Source organism: Aquarana catesbeiana, linkage group LG02 (assembly GCF_042186555.1).
Source record: "Aquarana catesbeiana isolate 2022-GZ linkage group LG02, ASM4218655v1, whole genome shotgun sequence".
Classification (NCBI taxonomy): domain Eukaryota; kingdom Metazoa; phylum Chordata; class Amphibia; order Anura; family Ranidae; genus Aquarana; species Aquarana catesbeiana.
The window spans coordinates 559493795-559521254 of record NC_133325.1 but is presented as its reverse complement, the minus strand read 5'-3'; the positions used below and the strand labels follow the sequence as shown (position 1 = coordinate 559521254).

General features: G+C 41.3%; 1 protein-coding gene across 4 annotated transcripts in view; it reads right to left on the bottom strand.

The window, feature by feature from the left end:
- GRM4 (glutamate metabotropic receptor 4) overlaps positions 1 to 26587 on the bottom strand; it is a 617812-nt gene extending 591225 nt beyond the window's left edge. For 2 of the 4 annotated variants that reach the window (XM_073616043.1, XM_073616042.1), the window contains exon 1: positions 26157 to 26587. The gene's annotated coding sequence lies outside the window, so the exon portion shown is untranslated. Of the gene's footprint in view, positions 1 to 25925; positions 26060 to 26156 lie in introns of those variants that run through there. The other 2 variants (XM_073616040.1, XM_073616041.1) reach the window with 2 other exon arrangements.
- Positions 26588 to 27460: the final 873 nt, after the last annotated feature.

Genomic DNA, 27460 nt, shown 5'->3' with positions numbered 1-27460 from the left:
TATTCATTAACTGACACTGACATCCTTAGTGACACTAATACATCAGTGATAATACTGTACACTGACACTGTACAAATGATACTCGCTGGGAAGGGGTTAACATCTAGGGGCAATAAAAGGGTTAACTGTGTGCCAAACAATGTGTAATGTGTGCTGCTTTTAATTTTCTATCTGGCTGTTTTTTCTCCCTGTTCTGCAAACCTGGAATCAAGCCGGTGATGTACAGATACGCTGTCCGGCCTCCCTGTGCCCCCCGCCCGCAGTAAATCTACTGTGGGCGGGGGGCAAGTAGTTAAATGCTTACTCTTTCATTTCTTTTATTATTAAATTAACTATAGAGAGAGATGCATAGATGAACGCCTAGAGGGAGTTCTAGATTTGATTCTGTCTCATTTCCTGTGCCTGCTTAGTAGGAAACAAAGCAGACCTGAACTTAGAAAATGAAGATTTGCTATAGGAAACATCAAGAAACAATTGTACCTAAACTGCACCCTGAAAAATGAACCATACCAATGAACTTCTTGGTATGTGAGTTTTCCCAGGCACCCATTAACCTAAAGCTTTAGATCTGCACAGTGAGATCTAATACGCTGATGCCTTTGACTGTTATAGTCTGACAGGGTTTTGCAGTAAGATTTAGTAATGTCACTTTTGTACTACTTTGCTCTCCTTGCTAGAGGTTCTGACACGAGGAAGCAAGACCCTGCCTCTTCCAAGATGGCTGATTCCACACAGAGATACAAGGTAGAGCAAGGCCTTGTAATTCAGTAATGGGGAAAGATCAGCTGCAAGGAGACCAAAGGCAACATTGGTGACTAAACCTTTTCCCCTCTGCCTGCCTTTTTTGGGCACAGTTCCAGAATTTGGTATCTCTTTAACTGCTTGCCGCCCACCCACTGGGCAGGGCGGCACTTATTCAGGGACACTGTCATATAACGGCATCCCAGAAAGGCGATCGTGGCTGCGCCGTGTTGCTAGGACACAGCGCGACCCCGATCTCTAGAAAGAGGAGTGTCCGCAGCTCTTTAACCATGTGATCGGCTGTGTCCAATCACAGCCGATCACATGTAAACAAGGAAGTGCCGGTAATTGGCGCTTCTCGCCTCACACTGACAGAGTGTGTGGCGAGGAGAGCCAATCAGCGGCATCTCCACGAAGGAGGACATCTAGGAATGTAATCAGGGCACTCATCAGTGCCACCTAATCAGTGCCCATAAGTGTCCCAATGCCCACCAGTTCAGCCTATCCGTGCCCATCAGTGCCGCTTCATCAGCGCACATCAGTGAAGGCAAAAAATTACTTAGTTACAAAATTTACTGACAGAAAAAAAGTTAGGCCCCTTTCACACGGGACGGATCCGTGTTGATCCGCCCCGTGTTTATCCGCTGCTCAGCGGGGATCGCTCCGTTTTCCCCAGCTGAGCAGGCAGATGACAGGGCGGGACCCGCACACTGTGCAGGGACCGCCCTGTCAGATCTCCGCTCTCCCCTATGGGGGATCGGAGGAACACGGACCGTCTGTCCGTGTTCATCCGATCCGCTCTGCAGACGGATAGAAAAATAGGATTTTCTTCCGTCCGCAGAATCGGACGAGAGCGGAGCCGGACAACATCGGGTGTTAGCGGATGTACATCCGCTGACACCCGCTATCCCATAGGGATGCATGTATGTCCGTATTTCATCCGAAAACGGATGGATGAAATACGGACATACGGTCCACATGTGTGAAAGGGGCCTAAGAAACATTTTTTTTTCAAAATTTTTGGTCTTTTTTTTTGTAAAAAATAAAAAAACCCAGCAGTGATTAAATACCACCAAACAAAAGAAAGCTCTATTTGTGTGAAGAAAATGATAAAAAATGTGTTTGGGTACAGTGTAGCACGACCGTGCAATTTTCGACAGCGCTGAAAGCTGAAAAATGACTTGGGCAGGAAGGAGGTGTAAGTGCCTGGTAGGCAAGTGGTTAAGGTGACACCAAACTCTGGTTAAAAAAAATATTTTCACGTATGTATTCTTGATTTCAAAATATACGTTCTAATTTGCTCTGCCTACTTTGATCCATCCTTCTGTTAGAGGGTGTCTACATTTGTTCTCCATTATCCCACTTTATGTAGAAATGTAGCCACCCTCTCCTGCTTGCACCCAAGATGGGCTAGGGCAGTGATGGCGAACCTTGGCACCCCAGATGTTTTGGAACTATATTTCCCATAATTCTTATGCACTCTGTAGTATAGTTGAGCATCATGGGAAATGTAGTTCCAAAACATCTGGGGTGCCAAGGTTCGTCATCACTGGGCTAGGAACTATGAACACTGGACTATGAGATATGTAGTGTGCATAGAGCAATGCACATGACTACAAATAATGTGCATTGCTTGTTCCAAAGAAATGGAAGTGAGGGGGAAAGTGAAAAGTTTGGGAGGTCATAGAGGACATTACAAGGAGGCAGAAAACACAGTAAACAACAATTTTATCAAATATAGATTACAGGGCCATTAAGTGGTTGATGTATATGCATTGTTTTTGTGAAAATAAAGATATTGCTAATGTCATATTAGGGCCCTATTCTACACTAAAATGCAATGGGGGAAAGCTGCTTTCCCTGCTGTGGGGGTCAGTGCAAAGTTAACAACACCCCAAGCACAGGTCGCACACGCAGTGTGTTTGCCCACACCGGCTCGTACCAGAGTGCATGGTACAAAAGTTGCTGTGCATTTTAAAAAGTAGTGCATGCACTACTTTTAGTGTGGTGCATTCCTGTGCAATTCACATGCAGTTCCTAGTGTGAATGGACCCTTAAATTGAGGTTTCAATTTTATTTACTTTTAATGTTTAAACATATGCTTATATCTTTTAAACTGTTTAAAAAAAAAATCAAATAAAAAAGAGGTTTATACTTACCGGCTCTGTGCAATGGCATTGAATAGAACAGCCCTAAACCTTTATTTCTGGGGTCCCCCCGCTGGCGCTTTCCATTCTTCCTTCCTCTGTATGCCCCCATACCAAGCCACTTGCAGTTGCGCTCCCAAGCAGCGTGGCTAAACCCCACCCCCACTCCATCTTAACAGGATATGATTGACAGCAGTAGGAGACAACGGTTTCCCTGCATCCAATTCGCACAGCAGGAGAATGTGAGCGGCTAGCTATGGAGCCGGTTCACATATATCGGTTGCAGCTGCAGAGCGCACTGCACAGAAACGTGTGCGTCTTTGGCTCCATTTCAGGGACGAATTCAGGCATAGATTCGGCCCTGATTCATCCCCGAAATGGAGAACAGGGACACACAGCATTCCTGTGCGATCCGCAGCCGGTTCCAATGTGAACTGAGCCTTAATTGCATAGCCTGACATTCAAAGATCACAACATACATGAAACATTGCATTGAGACACTCAAACTGCCTCTATACACGATACATCTGAAGGCTTGGAGATACCTGGCAACCACATCCCCTAAAAGGAAAGGGATATCGCTATTATATAATACTCTTCACAAAAAAACTCCTCTTCACTAAAACATCTCCCCACATGCAAAAACGATTTAGGGCATACATAAACTGAAAACCAATGACAACGAGCTATACAGTCAATTGACAAGGCCACAAAATGCTCTGCACTATGGGAACTCACCGAAAAACTATCCCTCAGATGGTACTTAACCCCGTCCAGATTGGCATCATTTAACTCTAAAACTCCAGACACATGCTGGAGATGTACAACACCCAAGGGAGATCTGTTCCACATAATGGAAATGTGAACACATCCAAAAATACTGGGTCAACATTTTCCGAGTACTGTCAGACATATCAGCCTAAAACATAACTCCAACACCTGAAATGGCGCTCCTAAATCTCAACATAGACACAATGCCCCAACATGTTAAGCATGTGATGACACACATTTTACTAGCGGCCAGACTGTCCATTACCAGACTATTGAAAACAGATAAGACACCTTCCATTGAGCAAACTCTTGAACTGGTGTACCTCCACTATAGCTATGAACTGACAAAGGCATCTAGTGGTGGTTACCTAGTGAAAAGCAGGAAAGTGTGGCTACCATGGGAACTATGGTCAGGAGCAGCGAAATTCCTTTGACGAGTTAAGATTGCATTTATTATAGTCATGATTCAGCAAGAGGTTAGATCCTAGTACCCTCATATTGACCAGTCATAAGCTACACCACAGCAGCACGACGCGGCTCTCCCCCAAGCAACAAAAAAGAGATCCCAATGGGATTGCCTGGGGAGCAGTAGCTACTGATACTCAATAACTTATATCTATTGCATGAGTTTGTTGTGTAGATTTTTCTGTTAGCACATCCGTTAATATATATTTCTGTATTTAAGCACATACATTGATGTTTAAACGATGTACATTGTACACAATGTCTGTTACTCTCATCATTAATATAAAACAATAAAAAAACTATTGATGAAAAAAAAGATCACAACATACATGATTACATAACAAGACATTCAAAAATCCAATATACATGACATTCCTAAAGTATATAAATCACATAATATTCCCATCCCCCAAAATATACATACGATTTTAAGGTTCTCCCAACCATCTTCCCACATTTAAGGGACTTTAAGTTTTGTATATATATATATATATATATATATATATATATATATATATATATATATATAAATTTGTAGCGCTGGTAGATTTTCCAATCTACCGCTTATATGTATATGTATATTTAGTGGGTCATCTGTGCTGTACATAGTTCAGATTTAATTTACTGTTAGATTAGCCTCTGTTCCAGTTTGGCTGTGTTGCAAGCAGTTCCACATTCTGCCTGTGGGTGTCGTTGTCACCATGGGTCGGTGTTGGAAAGCAACAAGCTAAAGTATATGAGTGCTCTTCTGTCCTGTAGACAACTCGGCGGAGGTGGTCCTCCGGGTTGCATTCTGGGAGAGAGTATTTATGGGACAGACGCGATGTTTCTGGGAGCTTTACCTCATGGCCCTCCTGGCCTAGAGGCATGTGTTGCGGCAGCCGTGCGGGTAGAAGCCTGTCTGGGGCCTGCTATTGCTGGGGTGGTCCTGTGCTGTCTGTCCTGTGGGAAGAAGTCGGACAATCGGGAAGCTTCAGGGGAGGACCCATCTTGGAAGGGACCATGCAAGGCTGGTCTTAAGAAGGGCCTGGTGACTCTATTGGAGGACGCATCTTAAACTAATCTACCGCACAAATACTGCCGGGTCAGCTTAAAGGTTCTGGTACTGTGTTTGCTGTTCATCGAAAAACTACTACATCCTGTGGCAGAGGATCGTACAGTTTTGTTTCACTTAAGTCTGTGGCAGAGACTTTTTGTTCGTGCTGCATTCTGGCTGCTAGGTTAGTGAGAGAGACCTATCCGGGCTGGCAAAGATTTAATCCTGAACGGAGGATACATTCATCCTTGAGATTTCAATTCATTAGTGCTACACCAAGAAAAGGTATTTGAACTTCCCTGCAACTCTTCTTCTACCTCTTTCCTGCTACTTCTTCCAGTTATCTCCCATTAAAGCATTGGAAAAGTACTAAAGTGACTATTGCCTATATATTCTGAGAACGAGCTCAACGGGGACCCTAGACCCGGTGTTGGTGAAACCACAGGTAAAAAGGTGACGGAAACAGCCCGCTTTAAATCAGCAGCTCCACCGTGAGTTATTGCTACATATTATATATGTCTCCCCTCTATTCTACCCTTCCCTCCGCCCCCCCCCCCATCCTCTAACCCAACCAAACACAAAAAAAATAACACTGCCCCCTTCCCCCTTTTAACCATAAAAACCTAAAGTGTTATAAATTATTTAATTAAGAGGTGGGTCTAGAGATGGCTACAAAGAGCCACCACCCTAGTTCCACCCTAATCGCCGTGTACCCTTTCCCACCCCTCTTTCCTTCCCCAATTCTATTTATTTATAACCCCTTCCTTCCCCCCTTTAGACTCCACACCCCCAGGAAGGCCGACCTATGTAACTCTGCATATAAATATGAGATCTGCATCAATTAAATTAATGAATATTTCTATTTGTTTAAGCAAGCTTCACCTGCTGGCTTGAAATTGTAAATATGAAATATGCATCTGCAATATTTCCCAAATGCCTGATTAAAAATTAAAAAAAATGTTTTTTGTCCTAAATATAATATATAAATCAGATTTATACAAAAACAGATGTCTTTAACGCTTTAATTTTAAAAATATAAAACAAACTTACTTTTAGCGATTACTTCAATTTTATTAGTCCTTTTTCTATTACTGTAGGTACTTACCACACTGAGGGTCATGTGGTAGTTACAAATCTCCTTGCTTGTTTCCTCTGGCCATTTGCAGATAGCTACAGAGTTTAGTTAGAGTCACACAAGTGGCAGTCTCTACAGCCCCCTAAAATGTGTTTTTTTTTTTTTTTGCTGCCGAATAGGGATTTTGTATGGAACTAACATGCCACAACCTTTTAGCTATATACTGTGGGTATAGAAAAGAATCACCCACATTTAAAAAAATATATATTTTGTTGCTTTGTAGCCTGAAATGAAGATGCATACTGTCTTTGTTTTATCCAGCTGTATTTACTAGTGCAACTTATAACATCCAAGTGAAAGATATAACATGTCAGAAAAAAAATTAAAAAATTTAAAACACAGAGTTGGAAAAAGGATCACCCCCCTTATGTCAGTATTTTGTAGAACCACCTTTTGCTTTAATTACAGCCTTTAGTCGGTTGGGATATGTCTCTACTAACTTTGCACATCTAGACTTTGCAATATTTGCCCACTCTTCTTTGCAGAACTGCTCAAGTTCAGTTACATTTGATGGTGACCATTTGTGGACTGCAGTCTTCAGGTCATTCCACACATTTTCAATGGGGTTTAAGTCTGGGCTCTGACTAGGCCATGCAAGGACATTCACCTTTTTCTCAACCATGTGGTCATTTTTGCTGTGTGCTTTGGGTCATTGTCATGTTAGAAGGTAAACCTACTTCACATCCAACAACTTTCTTGTAGAGGGCAGCATATTTCCCTCAAGAATTTGATGGTATTTTGCCCCATCCATTTTTCTTCTATCCTGACAAGTGCTCCAGTCCCAGTTGCAGAGAAACAACCCCATAACTGGATATTACCACCTCCATGCTTTACTGAGGAATGGTGTTATTTGGATGGTGAGCTGTATTGGATTTCCGCCAGACATATTGTTTGGTGTTGAGGCCAAATAAATTACATTTTAGCCTCATCTGACCATAACACCTTTTTCCATGTGGCCTCAGAATCCTCAAGGTGTGTTTAACCACTTGCCGACCAGCCGCCATACTTTTACTGTGGCAGGTCGGCTCTCCTGCACGAACCGACGTACCTGTACATCGGTCCGTACAGGTGAGATTGCAGGCGCTTGCAAGCTGCGGAAGCGTGCCTGTGGGTCCAGCGGACTCGATGTCCACTCGCGATCGTTGTGCACAGAGGCAGAACAGGGATCTGCCTTTGTAAACAAGGCAGATTCCCATTCTGACAGGGGACATGTCAGAGATCTTCTGTTCCCAGTGATCAGGAACAGTGATCTCTGTCATGTCCCTGGCAGCCCATCCCCCCTACAGTTAGAACACAACCAGGGAACACAGTTAACCCCTTAAGAAGATGGGTATTCCCACGCTGCCTAAGGTTTTTTAAAAAGGGGGGAAATAATATATTAGAAGGCCAGTATGCTGGCCTGAATTTATGGGAGGGGCCCGGAGGGTATTTAAGCTGACCACTTCCCCTTCCTCTTTGTCAGTTCCAGTGCACGATACCCTCCCTCCCATTCCCAGCACTTCTCAGCAAATTCTCCTCCACAATCATCCATTACTTATCTTGGGTATGGCCCCTTTTCTTGCCATACCTACCAGACGACCAAAAGCCACACCTCAGGTCTATTTATGTTGTGAGTCTTGTGTTTATGTGATCCACATTTATCTTGGTCTTAGGGCCACGACTATAAATATATATATACTGTGATCACAAAAACTGCTATATAATCATACTTAAAAAATACATAAAATTCATCTGATAAACTTCTTCACATCTGATTACATGGTTTATCACATGGATTTTATGGATTTTTTATGTATGATTATATAGCAATTTTTGTGATCACAGTATATTTATTGAAATTTAGGATATTTATTGTATCCACTTGTATATGTATTTGTTTGCACTTTTAGCACTTCATTGATCACATTAGCACTTTATTTTTTTGGAGCGCAACACCAAACATTGATTTTTTTCTAACTGTTAACCCCTTGATCACCCCTAGTGTTAACCCCTTCCCTGCCAGTGTCATTTATACATTGATCAGTGTATTTTTAGAGCACTGATCAATGTAATAATGTCACTGGTCCCCAAAAAGTGTAATTTGGGGTCAGATTTGTCCGCTTCAATGTAGCAGTCCCGCTAAAAATCGCAGATCGCCGCCATTACCAGATAAAAAATAAATAAATAATTAAAAGTTCATAAATCTATCCCATAGTTTATATACGTGATAACTTTTATGCAAATCAATCAATATACGCTTATTGGGATTTTTTTTTTTTTACCAAAAATATGTAGAAGAATATATATTGGGCTAAGTTTTTGAAGAAATTCATTTTTTTTAATTTTTTCTTTTTGGATATGTATTATAGCAAAAAGTAAACAATATTGGTTTTATTTTTCAAAATTGTTGCTCTTTTTGTGTTTGTAGTGCAAAAAATAAAAACCGCATAGGTGATCAAATACCACCAAAAGAAATCTCTATTTGTGGGAAAAAAGGAAATACATTTTGTTTGGGTACAGCATCACACGACTGCACAATTGTCAGTTAAAGCAACGCTGTGCAGTATTGCAAAAAATGGCCTGGTTATTAAGGGGCAAATCCTTCCAGGGCTGAAGTGGTTAAGGTGGTCAGATGAGACTAAAATGTAATTATTGGTTGAAAGAGAAAAAGGAGAATGTCCTTGCATGGCTGAACTTGAGCAGTTCTGCAAAGAAGAGTGGGCAAGTATTGTGAAGTCTAGATGTGCAAAGTTATTAGAGATATATCCCAACAGATTAAAGGCTATAATTAAAGCAAAATATGGTCCAATAAAATACTGACATAGGGGGGTGATCCTTTTTCCAACTCAATGCTGCTCCCAGGGCATGGCTCACATGCATGGTTGAGGCTTTCACATGTATACAGTACATCCGTACTAGGATCGGCTTTGGCAAGTAGCAATTTTAAGCTAAAATGTTCATTGGATGAGTTTTTCTTATGCTGGCAACCCTATTATACCCTCTTGAGTTCCAATGGGGCTCGGTTCAACCGACTTCAATGGGAGAGTGCCACCGCGCCTATCAAACTTCACAAGTAAAGTTAAATTTGCCATGGCTGTGAAACAAGGCATTGTGGCTTTGGCATATGTACAACCCCCTCTGATTGCCGTGTTAGTCTTTCGGTAGCTAGTGTAGCTAGCACTAAATGCTGACCAACTAAGCAACAAATTGCTAAATGATACAAATCACTACAAACGAGAGCGATTCTGTAGCTGATACAAATCACTGCTTTAAAATTGTCAGTGTGACATAAACCTTATGCTTGCTTTCCATCAGCAAACAGGTAAAGAACACTGAGGATACATCGTCAACTAATTCACAGCTGTCACAACGTAAATGGAACCTCTCCACTGCCCTCAATTGACCCAGAACAGAGTGCCTCTCCCTTTGTGTGACTCTCTCTTTGTGTGACAGCAGCTCCAGTTACTCAGCTTCTCAACTCACATCTCTTTTTCCTCATACAACCGTCTGACATCTGGAACAAACCTTCGAACCTTACCTGATAGGAGCCTCCCCCTCTTGTCTGTGTTACTGCAGTTGCATTCATTGTCAAAGAATGACTGTACCCACATGCTGCCAAAAGCAGCCAAAACTAAACCAGGTTGAATGATGCATAGGCTACCGACAAACTGAGCTTCTAGCAACTGGTTGACAAGGGACCATACCTGCAAGTTTTTGCTGCTACTCTAGTGACAAAATGTAAGCAATTGTAAAGCTACCAGATAGAACACCACTACTTAATAGCGACGAGCTAAGGTTTGGGCCAAATCCACTTTGACCTGCACCTGCGGGAAGCTTTCATGTGAAAACAGGCCACTGGCCTAATCAGCTGTGGCCAGAAAAATTCCTCACCCCACAGCTACATGTTACATTTTTTTGACTAGATTAACTATGTAACAAAGAGTCCATCCTGTTCAACCCACAAAGAAAAAAAAGGAATCCAACACACTCAAATTGAAAACCTCCATGTACACTATCCAATACCTACAGTTGATCCAGAGGAAGGCAAAGAAAAAGCATTATCCAGATTGGGGGACAAAAATCTTCCTGTTCCTCCAAGTGGCAATTGGATATTCCCTGGATCAACTCTACCCATAAATATTAGTATCCAGCTATATTATGTGCATTTAGACTTAATATGGCCATATTTGGACAATGTCATTGACCAAATATGGCCATGCAACTATATTAAATCAATGATGTCACTAACATCCCTGCCCTTTTGTTACATGTGGCTGCGAGGTGGTGAATTGCCCCGGCCACAACTGGCCTGCTATCATGTGACAGCTTCTAATGGGTTCTGCCAAAACCTTATATTATCTATCAATCCAGGCATGGACAAATTATTATAAAATCCAGAAGCCATTCTGTAAAATCCAGGAGCCAACAGGATTTTGTTTCAGGAGCCAGCTCTAGTGATAACAAGAGAGAACCTAAACAAAATAACATAAAATAAGGTATATAAAAAAAAAGTGTATATAAATATATATATATATATATATATATATATATATATATATATATATATATATATATTTATATATAAAACAAATACATCAAAAATAACAGTATCAATAAATCAATCATTAAATACCGGTAGGTCATGCTAGATTAACCTTTCTTACAGTAGCTCGACTCCAATAAAGCTGCATCATGAGAAAGAGTATTATGGGCATGTAATGATCAAATATGGCCGTCCACTTGTACATTTATAATTACAAACTTAAAATAGAAAAATGTTTTTAAAAATGAAATGAACATGCATTGATAACAATACTTACATCAAACTGATGTCTTTAACATGTACATCTAAAATATTATTAAATAGAAAAGATATTCCCTTTAAAAAATCTAAGCCAAGACCAATAATTATCAACGGTATATATTTTGGTGGTTTTGGCTGGTTCACCTTCCAACCTTGTCAACTTTGTACCATTGTAAATGTCATGTGGCAGAGCACACACATGTCAGGCTCACCTTTCCATTTCTCCCTATGCCCAGCTCCTTTATTATCTTTGCTCTCCCTTTTCTTTATTTATTTTCTCTTTCTCCTCTCCCTTTGGCTCTCATTACGGATAATATTTCTTGTGTTTTGTGCTGGGAGGGGACAGCTGCAGCATCTTCCCTGTAGTCCCTGATTAGAGTCACAGGAAATAGAGAGGGAAATTCAGCTTACAATCTGCTTTTGCCAGTACAGAGAGTGGGATGAAGATGCTGTGATAGCATTTTGTGTATTAAGGAGGTTTTCACAGTACAGAAGCAGCAGAGGAGCTCTACAGCAGGGAAGAACTGACACAGCCATGTATTTGTAGGAAGGCAGCTAGGGGCAGGGCCGTTGGAAATAAACTGACATATAGTTTAAATAGCATTGTACTGAATTTATGGGTACCAAGTTGATTAACAGTGATGGATTCAAGACTGTGCTTCTAGGAGTTACGATTCCATTCCCCTAATCTTAAAATCAATGATTACTAATAGAAATTAATGTCACTTATTGAACTACTTTTTACTCGTGACTGTACAAATTCCTTTTAAAAAAACAGTGCTGTGCAATGAAAAGTCAACTCAGCATGAAAATGTTGCTAGCTTTTATTATTATTATTATTATGTGAAATATACATTTGGTTACCGTCTGTAGTCCAGGCCAACAGTGCATATAGAAAATGATCACAAAAGGGTTACAATTTGAAGCTGCAGCTTCCTGGAAATCCCATTGAAATTCTGTCTTTATCAGCTCTCAAGGGGAGAGAATCAGAAAACTAACAGAGGGATGGGGTTTCCAATCTCAGCTAATTCTGCTGATATCTGTATGTAGCTGTCTGTACATGTATCTATCTATTTATATCTATTTTTCAGTGTATCTATCTAAAATATGCCTAATTACCCACTTGTCTGCATAACAGTTGCTTTTTGCTTTTCACTGTGTTAGCAAAAATGATGTTCCCTATCATATTCTAACATAAAAATAAATAAAATATAATTTTAAAAAATTAGCATAAACAGCTAAGTCCCTTCGTGCCTAAGCCTTTTTCTGACACTTGTTGCTTACAAGTTTTGCTAGAAAATTACTTAGAACCCCAAAACATTATATATTTTAGCAGAGACCCTAGAGTAGTGGTCATCAACTCTGTCCTTAGGGCCCACTAACAGGCCAGGTTTTATGTACTACCTTGGGGAGATGCAGACTAGAATACTGCAATCACTGAGCAGCAAATGATATCACCTGTGATGTATTTCAGTTATCTTGCAAACCTGGCCTGTTAGTGGGCTCTGAGGACAGGGTTGATGACCACTGCCCTAGAGAATAAAATGGCGATCATTGCAATATTTTGTCACACTGTATTTGCGCAGCGGTCTTTTCAATGCACTTTTTTTGGAAGAAATACACTTTCATGAACTAAAAAAAAAAAAAAAAAAACGTAAAGTTAGCCCAATTCTTTTGTATTATAAGAAAGGTGATGTTATGCAGAATAAATAGATACCTAATATGTCATGCTTTAAAATTGTGCACACTCGTGGAATGGCAACAAACTACCGTACTTAAAAATCTCCATAGGCCACACTTTAAAAAATTCAACAGGTTACCCATTTAGAGTTATAGAGGAGATCTTGCCTGAGAATTATTCTTCTTGTTCTAACGATCGCGTCGATACGTCACATGTGTGGTTTGAACACTGTTTACATTTTCGGCACGACTTATGTATGCGTTCGCGTCTGCGTGTGAGCACAGAGGGATGGGGCGCTTTAAATTTTAATTTTTTTTTTGCTTATTTATTTTATGTTTACACTGTCCCTTTACATTTTTCATCACTTTTACTGCTTTCACAAGGAATGTACCCATCCCTTGTTACAGTAATAGGCAGTGACAGGTACTCTTTATGGAGAGATCTGGGGGCTATAAGAACCCATATCCCTCCTTTGCACTTAAAAGAATTCAAAAAGCCAAATTTGGCAGTTTTGAATGCTGTCATTTTTAAAAATCTGGCACCTTTAAGTCTTCAGTAAACTGGAAATTATGTCATCGCTTCTGGGTTACTAGACTTGATTAAAAGGCGATTCTGGTATTGTTCGGGTCTCTGGCCAGCCAGCGTATGTGCCAGCTGGTCGTAGAGTTGCCACCTCATCCCTTTAAAACCGAACACATATTAATTACACAGGTTCTGAGGCTGATTAAGGTGGTAATTAAACTCACTTATCCGCATCAAATTAGCCTCAGAACCTGTGTAATTAATATGTGTTCGGGTTTAAAGGGATGAGGTGGCAACTCTAGCTGGTCGATTGGGCCTCCCGGTGGGAAGGGCGAGCCGTGGAAGGATGTGCCCTCCAGCTGCTTGTAATAAGAGCCGAGTGGCTGCTTAGCTGCATTGGTTGTAATCAGAAGAATGCCGACCGTCGGCTCTAAAAAACGGTACCAGGGTGATGCCTGTAGCTGCAGGCATCAACCTGGTACAACCCCTTGAAAACGAAGGCTGCATATTTGCATTACGTCGGCATCAAGGGGTTAAGCTTAAAGGACCCTGTTGTTTGAATAGCAGCATGGGAGGTTTCATTGCTGACTTGTTTGAAGGTGAAGGCTTTCCTATTGCTTATTTACTTCTTGAAAAGTCAGGACACATGATTTTGAGTTACTGACTTGCCAATAGTAAAGGAAGAATAAAGCAAACAGCCTTGGAGCTTGCACTCAAAAAAACAAGTTTACAAAGTGATGTCCCAAATTTCGATCCTGACAGATCCCCTTATATCAATCATGGCCTTTAAGTGCAGAAAATGATCTCAATCTGTAAATAAATAATACATATTTAGTATTTTCTATAAGGACGATTATAGGTTTCCTTTTCACATGCTTAAAAATGGTATATGAAAGCAGTGGTGTGCCATCTAGAGACAGAATGAGTCAGAATTCTTCCTAGGTTCCTCAAATGATTCTTGCCACAATATACATCAAGTCAGTGCAGTAATGGGAAATCTGCATCTTCTTTTCCTCCAGTACCTATAAAAGCAAGGAAGCAAGACAAGGCAGTGCAGTTTAATTATTGCCTTGGTTGGAACAGAAAGGGGGATTAACCACTTCAGCCCCGGAAGGATTTACCCCTTAATGACCAGGCCATTTTTTGCAATAAGGCACTGCATCGCTTTAACTGACAATTGCGCGGCCGTGCGATGTTGTACCCAAACAAAATTTACGTCCTTTTTTTCCCCACAAATAGAGCTTTCTTTTGGTGGTATTTGATCACCTCTTTGTTTTTTATTTTTTGCGCTATAAACAAAAAAACACTGACAATTTTGAAACAAAAACAATATTTTTTACTTTTTGCAATAATAAATATCCAAAAAAAATGTCTTCATCAGTTTAGGCCAATATATATTCTTCTACATATTTTTGGTAATAAAAAAAAAAAACACAATAAGCGTATATTGATTGGTTTGCACAAAAGTTATAGCATCTACAAAATTGGGGACAGATTTATGGCATTTTTATTATTTTTTTTTTTTCTTTACCAGTAATGGCAGTAATTCGCAATTTTTAATCGGGACTGCGACATTGCAGCGGACAGATCGGACACTTTTGACACTTTTTTTGGATCAGTGACATTAATACAGCGATCAGTGCTATAAAAATGCACTGATTACTGTATAAATGACACTGGTAAAGAAGGGGTTAACACTTGGGGCGATCAAGGGGTTAAATGTGTTCCCTGTGAGATGATTCTAACTGTGGGGGGAGGGGACTAACTGGGAGTAGAGAGACATCGCTGTTCCTGATCCCTAGGAATAGACAATCACTCTGTACTTCCCTGTCAGAGCGGGGATCTGTTTGTTGACAGATGCCTGTTCTGGCTCTCTGTGGAGCAATGGTGGGTGGCCAGCAGACATCGCAGCTGCTGCCCATCGCAGTCGCCGGCCATGCAGATCAGCGCGCATGCCTACTATAGTGGTTAAAGGGACCGACATACAGCTACGCCGATTCGCGGGAACAAGCCGACCTGCCGCAGTATAATGACAGCGGCTGGTTGCCAAGCAGATAATTTAGGTCACTGATCTATACTCTGCATATTTGCCTGACAAATTCATGTCATTGACCAACACATATAACTACTTCTGTATTCCCGACTTTAACACCTTCTATGGTAAACATTGCTTAATACTATTGATTAATACTGTTAATTATCATTGTGAAAAATCACTCTTATTCAAATATATTTGTTAAAGAATATGTTGACCGAATATTTCATATTCCTGATATTGTACCATGTACTTGTATAAAAAAGTATCCTGTTGTCTTGCATTGCTTCCTTTGTGTAAAATACCTGGTGTTCCTGGCAGGCCCCCTGCTCTCCTAATTCAAACTTACCACACTAAGCATGAGAGCACAGCATGGTCAGTTTTCTGGCTGAGCTGACAACTCAGCCTGCTCTCCTCTAATGATCAGACTTGTGGTGACACGCCCCCCTACACAGTCATTCACTGGGAAGATCAGTGTACTGCTGTTTCTCAGCCCTCAGCTATCTAAACCCCTTATGCAGCTGGAAACAGGGTTTTTGTGATCACTTCTAAAAAAAGAAAAAAAGTATTTATAATATATATATATATAAATATAATATATACGCTATATTGCCAAAAGTATTGGGGCGCCTGCCTTTACACGCACATGAACTTTGATGGCATCCCAGTACTAGTCTGTAGGGTTCAATATTGAGTTGGCCAACCCTTTGCATCTATAACAGCTTCAACTCTTCTGGGAAGGCTGTCCACAAGGTTTAGCAATGTGTCTATGGGAATGTTTGCCCATTCTTCCAGAAGCGCATTTGTGAAGTCAGGCACTAATGTTGGACGAGAAGGTCCCCATCCCAGTCTCCGCTCTAATTCATCCCAAAGGCGTTCTATTGGGTTGAGGTCAGGACTCTGTGCAGTCCAGTCAAGTTCCTCCACCCCAAACTTGCTCATCCACACTATATTGCCAAAAGCATTGGGCCACCCCTCTAAATCATGTGGCGAAGGGGGATTATGGTGTGGGGTTGTTTTTTTAGGGGTTGGGCTTGGCCCCTTAGTTCCAGTGAAGGGAACTCTTAAGGCGTCAGCATACCAAGACATTTTGGACAATTTCATGCTCCCAATTTTGTGAGAACAGTTTGGAGATGGCCCCTTCTTGTTCCAACATGACTCCACACCAGTGCACAAAGCAAGGTCTATAAAGACATGAATGAGCAAGTTTGGGGTGAAGGAACTTGACTGGCCTGCACAGAGTCCTGACTTAGATAGAACACCCTTTTAACATGAAAAAAAAACCTTTTTAGGTAGTTTTGGCTGAATTCCTTTATTTTTATTATCAAGCCGTAGTAGGCCTGAATTGACTGGTGAAGTAGCAGCCACAGAAAATAAAAAAACTATAGGAAATATAATGATAAAAAAAATAAAACCAAAGCTCTCAACTTTGTACAAATTGGTCAGTGGAACAGCAATATAATAGTATTGTTTGTGAGCTGAAGTACAACACTTCATTGTCTTAAAAATAAAATATTACAAAACTACATTCCCAACATATTCAAACTATAGACTTTTGGTACGTATTTAATAGTAATGTATTTAATAGTAATTTGCAAACATCAAGACAGTAAATGAGCATTTGAATAAGCAACACATAGAAAGAGACAAGGTCGGTTTTATCTTGCAAGAAAAAATACAGTGTATTATCTGAGACAATAGCAACAAATATTGTTTAGTGGCTGGACAGTATGTAAACAGCTTGGTTAGGCCGCAGCATAAGAGGAGGAGACAAGGTAGGTTTTAGCTTAAAATAAATATTAGAGTGAGGGACAGTAGCCACAGATATATGTTTGAGGAGCACACTTCAAGGTGCAATGCAGGATTTTCCCTACAGGAAACACTGGAAATTTGGCTGCTGACCAGCAGTGGAAACGTGTGGAACCTTTATAGTGCCTGGACATTAAAACAGACCACAGACTTTGAGACACACAGTAGTATTTACCCTTCAGAAAACATTAGTAACTTGACAGCTGAGACCGGGCTGCAAAAACATTGTGTGGCACCTTTGCAGTTTGGGATGGGCCAGGAGAGGTGGCAGGAGCTGTTAATCTTGGCAGGTATAATTTTGTAAGGAGGAATGGTTGGATGAAAATAACAGTTTAGTCTGTAGCATCAACAGAATGGGTTTTGAAGTCATTAGTAAGCAAGAGCTGGTTTATTTTAATGAAAGTAAACCAATACATATTGTCAGGGGAGATACAGATATTACAGTGCCTCTTCATAGCAAACCTGCTGTTGTGCTACAGCCCTTTCAGACAGCACAGTAGCTGAAGGACAAGTCCGAAAAGCCAGCACATACTGTGCATGCTCTGAACCGTTGTCCAGCCTAGACACCCAATAGTCAATGGTAAAAATACTGGATTAACCCTCTGCATACCGCTATACCCTTTCAAGAAAACTTTGCAATAAAAAATAGGGATATTTAGTTCACACATATTGCAATACATGTTTAAGCTGGCCAACTGCATCAAAGTAATCCCTCTTTAGTCAGTCCTACTCTGCTTTGCCACTGCAAATGCTCCTGTGGACACAATGGCAACCTGGGGCAATAAGACACAAAATGGGGAGAGCTGCACAGTTTAGGTATTAGACGTAGTTGGTCAGCCTAAACATGTATTGAAATATGTGTGAATTAAATATCCATATGTTTATTGCAAAGTTTGCTTGAAAGGGTATAGCAGTGTGCAGAGGGTTCATTCAGTATTTTTAGTGTTAATATGTGGTCACACCCCTTTAGCACCTGGTAGATTATATGCATGTACAAGCTATTGGGATCTGTGCATGGGTATCTTGTTTCCAAATGTCAATGGAGTACACACTTCTGAGAGGGTCCACATCATCCCTGGAATGTAGCCAGCAATCATGTGGTTCAGGTGCTACCTGTGAGTGCTGTCTGGAGCCAGACCTGGCTGTTCTGGTTTGCAAAACTCTGAAAAGCAGCACAGAGGCAGCACTATCACCACCGCTCCTCCTTTCAGGGATCAGAAGATTGGAGGCATATTGGTCATTAGAGGGGATTCTGCCACCATCAAAAAAATTGAGTTCTAGCACCTCCTCAAATGCTGCATTTTGGGTTTTTGGGATGGTGGCAGTAGACAACACATTTTACCATTGCATCCAGGTTCTAATGGGTGGCCATCCAACAGTGGTCTCTCTTTTCGATTACCCAATCCTGGGATCCTTGTGCGGGAATTTGAGCATAAATTACCCCATTTGCCACAAATTTCCTGCAGCAGAGGACCTCAAGTCTTCAGTGTTGCTGAGGACAATAATGTCCCCAACAATTTTGACCCACCCAGGTACAACTCCTAGGGTTAGGGAAGGGCAAAATGTTCTCCTTATGCCAGAATTCCTCTTTACCACCAGCATCCCAGCTCTTCTCCTCTTTGTATTCCTCCGCTGCCCTTGCCTTGCAGAGGAGGATCCATCTGGCCATAAAACACCAGCAGTAGTTCTCCTCTTCCACCTGATACTGTGCCTCCAATGCCCAGCTTATAAGGCCAAATAGTTAGGACAGAGAGGCATTGTATCACTAATCCCCACCTCGTCATCCTTTTGGTTGTGTCTTCAAAAGATCCTAAAATGCTTCACGCATCATGAATAACAAGTCAGAACCTGTCTTTATACCATAATTACATAGGTACTCTTTGACGACATGCTACAGTATGGCTAACATTGAGCCCCAGCTCATGTTGCTGCTGCATTTCTGCCAAGAAATTGCCAAGTATGACTACCTAAAGTGACCACAAATCCTTCTGGCCTGGTGAAATACCTGTTGAAAGATAGTGTACTTCATGATGAACTGCTTCCGCACCAGGTTGTGGATATATGCCAGGCAAGGTACATGTGTGATAAAGGGCAGCCAGCAAGTTAGTGCTGTTATCACACATGACCTTGCCTGGCTAAAAGTGGCTTGTGATGAGCCACCTCCTAGCCTTGGTCTGGAGAGTTTCCAGCGGTTGAGACCCAGTGTGGCTACTGTCTCCCAGGCAGATGAGCTGCAACATAGCGTGGCAGCATTTATCCAGCTGGGCTTGGGTGGGAATGCTAGGTCTAAGGAGTCAGAAGATGAGGGCAGTGATGAGGAGGTACAAATGACTGCATTTTAACCATTGAACAAAACATTGTGGCACCACTAGATCCAGGAGAATAACCCATCTTGCATCCTTCCCAGCCACCAGAAGACTGACTCAGCATGCTGTGAAGGATATATAGCATCCCTGCCCATACTTACTGGCCCACATGTCCGAAATAATGTGCTCAATGCCACTGACAGCATCCTTCAGCGACAGACACAATGAATACCACATGCTAGTAGAGAGCAGGGATGGCCTTCGGGGCAAAATAATGGCGGTTGGGTACCTGCCACTCTGGTGTAGCACAAGCCATAAAGTTGTGGAGGGTGTTTGATTCCATGAGCTGGAATGTGAGTAGGCACAAAGCCATCTATTTTAACAAGCTGGCATTAGTATCCTAAACATGGGGTGATTTGGGGGCATTTTTCCTCCACTCTAGCAGCTGCCTTGAACAGTATGCTGAGATAGCAGGGTGGGTTCAGGTGACATTTGCAGAGGTTCAAGCCTTCCCTTGACTCTTAATAGCATAGCTTCCCCTATTGATGTCGTGTATCTTAAATCTCTGAAATCTCTTATGAGACTTCCATCCCTGTTGCTGAAGGCCACAGATATTGCCGCAGATGCAGCAAGAGAATGTTGCAGAGGCAGGGGAGATAGAGAAAGTGGGGAACAAAGACCCTTTTGCTGCCAACTTGTATCACTGAGGTGATGCTCTCATTGAGTTCTGTGGTGCAGTCATTGTTTCCTCATGCACATGGTACCCGAAGGTCTGGTACTTTTGTCACCGCTAATACACAGAAGGCAGAGGCTGAACACTGCTATGGTGCTCTTGGTAGCAGATATATGAAGAAAAGTCCCATGCTGCGGATCTCTGTGGACCAACTCTGGGCATTGCAGTGGCCTGCACCTGTAGGGCATTGCTGCCAAATGGATTAGGATGCTCCCTTTAGTCCTCTAAAAGCTGTCTATGCCCTCGGACCAAAATCCTCCCTCAATGCTCTACCGCCTCCCCACCTTGGAGCTATCCTTCCCTTCAATCAGTGGCACCCACAGATGGCCTGCCACCTTATCAGCCACTCTCACTTTGCAGTAAGCTCCACTGCTGAAACATAACTGCCTCTTGCTGCTCCCTGCAGATATCCCCTCCCTCTATGGTTGTGGTGCTATCTTCCTTATCCTCTATATCTGAAAGTTGGAATGTTTGCTCATGACCAAGATCATCATCCTGCAGTGATGGAGTGATTAAATAATCCTGATGACTCCTCTTTGTCAATTTATAGGGCTATGGCAAGATTAGCAGAAGTGGAGAAGGAGGAAGAAGAGGGTGCATTAACAGACGTTGCAGACAATAGGCTGCTCTGTGCTGAGAGAACGAAAAGGAATATCTGATAGCCACTCAACTACCTCCTGGGTGTGCTGTGTCAGTATGGCATGGCCACTCTGAAATAGAAAAGGTAGACATGCCATGCCTCCACATGGCATGGTCCTCCTCATTGCTATGGTGCAGGCTGCTTAACCACATGTACCCCCTTTAACACATATACCACAGTATATGTGGTAATACATTACAAACAAAAAGGCATCTTTGGCATTTCAGGAACAATTGTATATTGCAGACCCTGAAATAGGAAAAAGGCTGTACCAAAAGAAAATTAAATAATAAAAATAAAAAAATAAACCCCAAACCATTCTTTAACCTTGCAGGAATTTTAAAGAAATATGGTGTAAAATAAAAACAAAATGAAAAAAAAACACAAAGTATGGTCATTTAGCCATATTAAGTCAATGATTTCACCAGCATCCCCACCCCTTTATTACGTGTGGCTGTGGGGTGCAGAATCCCCTGGCTTCAGCTAATTGGGAGGAGCCTGCTATTATCTGACATCCCATGGGATTGGACTGAACCATTGTTACACCAAATTCAGTCTGGCAAATTTCAGGACCATGAATTTCAAATGCGCTGGATCCTTAGCAAACCCATTTCGAGGCAAACCCGAACCTCATATCTCATCGCTGTGGGCCAGTTCTAAACTGTCTTTTCTTCAGCTTTGTAAAAAGGACCTCTAAACTTTTCAATGTTTTCAAAAGGAAACATTTTTGAGATATAAATGTGAGGTGTCATGCTATATAGTTTGTAATCATGTATAATCATGCAGCCATATTTATTTATTATCAGCTCTGTTTTCCGCTTAGTAGTTTTGTAAATGGATGTGCCCTAAAATGACAGTAATAGTCTCCTCAACAGCACTGGGCTGGCAGACATCTCCACATGCTTAAAATCGCTAAGACCCACCAAGATATACTAAACAACTCCGCTGATTAGTAGAAGTAGCACAAGTATAGTGAAGTGTTCTTTAACTCTTCTCAATTAGTAAAGTGCAGGATCAGCCCAACTGCACAGAAATTATACAAGTTAGAAAATCACTGTTTGCAATAATGAGTGCTTCAAATTACTCATTATTATCCCCCTAAATGACCAGATTTTCATCAAATTGGGGGTGAGCTCAGGCCATTTATGACCACCTGTGATCAAGTCTGCTGTTCAAGTCTGGAAACAACAGATTCTCTGTGTTAATGAGAATTTATCCCAGCAGTTTTTAATCTGGGAGAATTGGACTACTGTGTTGAAGTACAGGTAAACACTAGTAGCAGAATCCACATTTACAGCATTATGTGCATATTTCTAATAATGGAAATACGGTGCATCAAGAATGTAAAACATGATACTTACATAAAACATGGGTAAGCTAAACATAACAATAACAACTCAAAGCATGTGCTAATAAAACACACTATAATTTTCTTTTAAAGGAAAAAGTCAGCAGAAGGTACCACAAGGATCATAGCTGGGCCCAGTTCTTTTCAGTCATTTTATTACTCTAGCCATTTTTGCTGATGACACAAAATTATGTAGAATTACTGATCCTCAGCAGAATAGCAACATATTCTGAAATGGTCGTGACAAAGTATAAAAATGGTCATTAAATGGGAGATAACTTTCAATGTCAATAAAAATTGCGTTACACAGACAGGCCATGGTAACAGGACCACATTCAATATAAATCACTTGTAGGGCAAGATCTCAAAATGGGGTAAAGTTTTGAGCATAACACTTTAAGAAGGACGTAGCAGATTTCTAAAATGTTAAGCAGACAGTTAATTATTTAAAAGGGATGAGAGTTCTCACATTTAATTAAAGGTTAGAAAAATGTGTTCAGTTTGACATAAAAGGTACCTCAGATGTGATCTAATTATTATTCATAAATGCATCCAAGATCATTATCAACATTTGGCAAATTAACTTTATTCTTCAAGGACTGTACAAAAGACAAGGGCATATCAGTTGAGCAGGAGGACAGAATATTTTAGCATAATTCATAGGAAGGATTCTCTTCAGTAACAGAATTAGGTTGTTTAATAGCCTGCAGAGGCCTTTCTCAAACATTGTTCCATGGAATCCGCAATCAGAAGCTGATGGTGGTTCCTTGAACATTAAGAAATGTCCAACTCCCAGATAAGTAACCACTGACACTAATGATCTCACCACCAGTGTAATGGGGCCCTTCTCTCACTACAATGACCACCAAGGTAATGATAACCTACTCCCACCAATAACCAATAATAATCTAGGTGGGCATTTTTCCACTGACCACCCATGCAAGGGAGCATTACATTGACCAAAAATGAAGAAAGGTACTTTTCCACTGACTATCATAATAAGTGGGGATTTCTCCACTAACCATCAAAATAAAGGTAACACTGGGATTTTCACTGTCCGTATTCATTTTTTGGCCATTATGATTATTTGTTTTTACCTTAATAATATTATTATTGAAATATATTTTGTAATTTAGAGTAGCCCTTGGTGTCAAATATTCGAAGTACATTGTGATTTACTGTGCACGCTAATGTACCATGAGCTATAGATATGCTAATGATTAGTAGGGGTTCCCTGAGACCATTGATTAGTAGGGGGCACATGAGATCATTATTTCAAGGGTTGCCCAAGGTAAAAGGGTTGCCCAAGGTAAAAGGGTTGAGAAAGGCTGCCCTAGAGCATTTAATGAAAAAAATGTTTGGATGTTTTTTTTTACAACTATTGTTACCCCTGGTTATAATTAAGGAGTTGTAAGTATAGAAATGTTTGGATACTCTTGATTTCATAGTGTTTTTGAGGTCCCAATGGATTACTTTCTTTCTTGAAGAAAACCTTGGTATTAATGCAACTGTTATAATACTCAAATCAATTTGGTCTCAAATACTAGACTACACTGCATAGGTAAAATTGATAGCTTGCCACTATGATTGTACATGCTATAATATAGCTGAACATAATGCAATTAGCAGCCTTCACTCAACTTGAATTGATTACTGTCAATTGATCAATAAAGCAATATTGAATAAACAATTATAATTAGTAATTGGGGTTCCATAAACAAAGAAGATAGATAGATAGATAGATAGATAGATAGATAGATAGATAGATAGATAGATAGATAGATAGATAGATAGATAGATAGATAGATAGACAATGAATTATTACATATTCTGGAGATATGACAATAATGAAGGATTGCTTGTTTTTGTTAATTGCAATCCATGTATGGTTTTACACTGTATGATGAATATACCAATATGAAAGTGTCCCAATAATCTGTAGTCCAGGGGTCAAACTACTGTCTAGCTGAGACAAACATAGCAATAGGAAATGCAGTAAAACACAGTTGGGAAGGAAAAATGCTCCCAGAATGCAATCTGTACACATTTGCATTCATTTCCCGTACTCTCCAATAAACACAGCTTGTGTGTGTGTACACATAAGCACATCAAAAACTGGTATCCCTCATAATCGGTAGTCAGAAGATCAATCAGCTGTACACTGGAGAGGAAACAGCAATATCTCAGCATGTCCCTGCAATCTGCTTTAAATGGGTTAAAGTGCCTTATAGTTTAGTCTGAAACATAGAACTCCACTTTAAACTTGCAACACATACCATATATAATAACAATGTGCATATATATGCTATTAAAACAAGTCTTCTTCTTCTTCTTCAGGCTTTAATAAGCGTGATGCATGAACCAATAGTGCCTCTGCTTGGTTCTATATTTCACATAAGGGGTCCATCTTACACACTCTATTAACCAGAAATGCATGCCAATATAATGTGCAGCCTTCATTTGTCACTCAACAATTCTTACATTACCCCCCCCCCCCAGTAATCTGTAAACATAGGGCACTGTTCACCATTAGATGAAACCTAATTTTAAGAAAGTCTCAACATCCCAACACATCAATAGTGATACATAGGATCATGGGCTAAGACTGATGGATAGATAGATAGATAGATAGATAGATAGATAGATAGATAGATAGATAGATAGATAGATGACTGGGTAGTATTTATTAATTTTGGGCTGAAGCACTTTAGCCTTTAGCTGTTATTAGTGCTGACAAACAGTTCAAAAGATTTAACATATCCTGAAATGTTGCACTGCTTCAAACTATATTCTGCACACAGGATTCCTTCCATGCACCAGACCAGGTCTAATGCAGGTACAATTTCATTAAAGAATTAACCTGGCCAATATGCAAATTAATAAAGAGAAGATCCCCTTGGGGTAATGCTACCCTTCTCTTTTCTATTCTCTTACCCCCTCCCACAAACTAAAATGGATTTTTAATCACCCTCTATATCTCAGTGCCTGTAAATCTCTCTCTACTGCAAGAGAGAAGACTGATTTTAATCAAGACTTCTTGCTGCCAACCACAGACTGGAGCAGTCTGCCCTAAAGATGTTAAATGGGTGCAATTCAGAGGAGCAGATGAAAATATTTAACGCACAGGAAAACATAGGAGGGGGTGGGGGATGTATAGGAGATAAGAGGGAGAGCTACACCAGGATCTGGGGAGAGAGTCATAGAAATGGGAACAGAGTGTATGGGATGAAAATGATACCTAAATCACACACAGAGGTATGATGAACAAATGTAAAGAGACTGGATAATAGATGAAGTAAAGATAAGGGGGGTGCTTTTGTATAGGGAGGAATGGTAGATCACTGAAAGCAGTTGCACAAGACCAAAATGCAAATGGGGAGGTGAGCACTGAAACAGAGGAATGAAAGTCCCTGGGAGACTGGAGTGGGGGGAAATATATTAGATTTCTTGCAAAATGAGTACAGGGGCACTCCAATGTAAATGGCCACATTTAGGCTAGACAGACAAAAGCAAGTAACGGGGGTGAGACAGGGATAAAGAAACAGAAGGAGACAAATGACAGACAAGCCATTAACGATATAGAAGCATCAATCCACTAAATGTTTGCTATACACTCCAACATACTACAGCCACTTGCAGAGGAGCTATAAGAAGCTGTGCCACAAAACATTAAGCACATCTGCATTTTCTAGTCTTCCCAGCACAGAACAAGCTCACACAGCTCTTGAGAATTAAAGGTAATCGCTCAGCCTGCTTCCCCCATCCCCTCTCACTTTGGATGTCCTCTCTCCTTTTGCTCAGTTTCCAGCTTGTAATGGAATATGATCAGAGCAGGGTCTCTTCTTGCGAAGCACATCGTCAGCTGGCAGACTGAATGCTCTCTTAGGGATAGTTAACCATTTTAGCTAGCCCACAAGCAAAGAGGCTATCTTTAACCCCCCCCCCCCCCCCCTTTCCAATATGAATATAAAGAAACAGCATGCCTCTGGGGATAAATCACTTACCAGCGTTTGAATTTAAAGACAGGAGTCTTCAGTGGTCATCTTGTGTAGAAGGTGGTGGAGGTGAAGATGGAGTTCCCCCCTTTTCCTGCAGCAGTTAGGGGGGGTTTTACATAATTAGGAAGTGACAGTGTCAGGATGCATAGTAGTCCTAGAGGTCCAAAGGTAGGTCAGCCCACAGAGAAGGATCCTAGCGATGGGGAACGTCCAGGGAACGCTTGCAGACTGGTGCGGATGGAAGGAGCTGTCCACCAGAAGTGGTCCTGAAACAAGATGTAACGATGCTCTCCAATAGAAGCAGTGCTGGAATGACCATCGGTGCTACCAATGTATTGCTGGGACTTCCAAGAGCACACGTGAGATAGGATGTGGGGCTCCCACACACAAGGTAAAGGTCCCCCAACCCCCCCCCCAGGAGGAAAAAAAAAAAAAGAAAAAGGGGGGTTTGCCTACAAACCAATACTGCTCTTTCTGTGATCTCCAAGCACCCACCCTTCCTCTCCTCCTCTAAGAAGGCAGGTCCTTTCCTTGCAAGCTAGATTCCTGTACTCTTACACAACCACCCTGTGTCACCCCCTCTACCTCTGTGATTGGATTAAGGGGTTGAGCTGGTGACCTGTCCCAGCTTGATGCTGCTGCCAGCTGCTGCCAAAATCATGCTGCCCAGTGCTCATGGGATTGCCAGGATGGCAGGGATTCAAATGAATGTGAGTTTAGAGAAAAGAAGAAAGCGACCCCCCCTACACACACACACAGTACAGCCTGCCAGCACCCCGTAGTCAGTGGTTGTTCTCTGCTAGAAGCTGCACATCACAGAGCGCAGCTGCTGCTGTCACCTGCAGTCAGTGCTGAGCCCGGCTCTCTGCTCATCAGGCACAACATTTCTTTACTGGTGACAGACGGATCAGGACCCAGGAGAGCCAGGTCATAGCCTCTCACACAGCTGGGGGCAGGGGGGAGCTGGAGAGATATTGGCCCTCCTGGGACACATACAAAAGACCTATATGCCTTTCTGCTGATCTAAGAACATTAGCATTGCAGAGGGGTTTCTACTAAAGCTGGAGCAGACAAAATCTGCAGCAGCTGTGATCAGTAGCCAATCAGCTTCTAACTTCTGCTTGTTTAGTTAGGCTGTAAAAAATAAAGCTAGAAGCTGATTGGTTGCCATGCTTAGTAAATAAATATGTGGATTAAACACACCAATCCATATGTGGATTAAAATGGGGTCAGGCTGCCTACATGTAAGCTAAGCATAAGTGTGCGCAGCCTATTGCATTAAGCTCAAACACACATGCGTGCATACACAC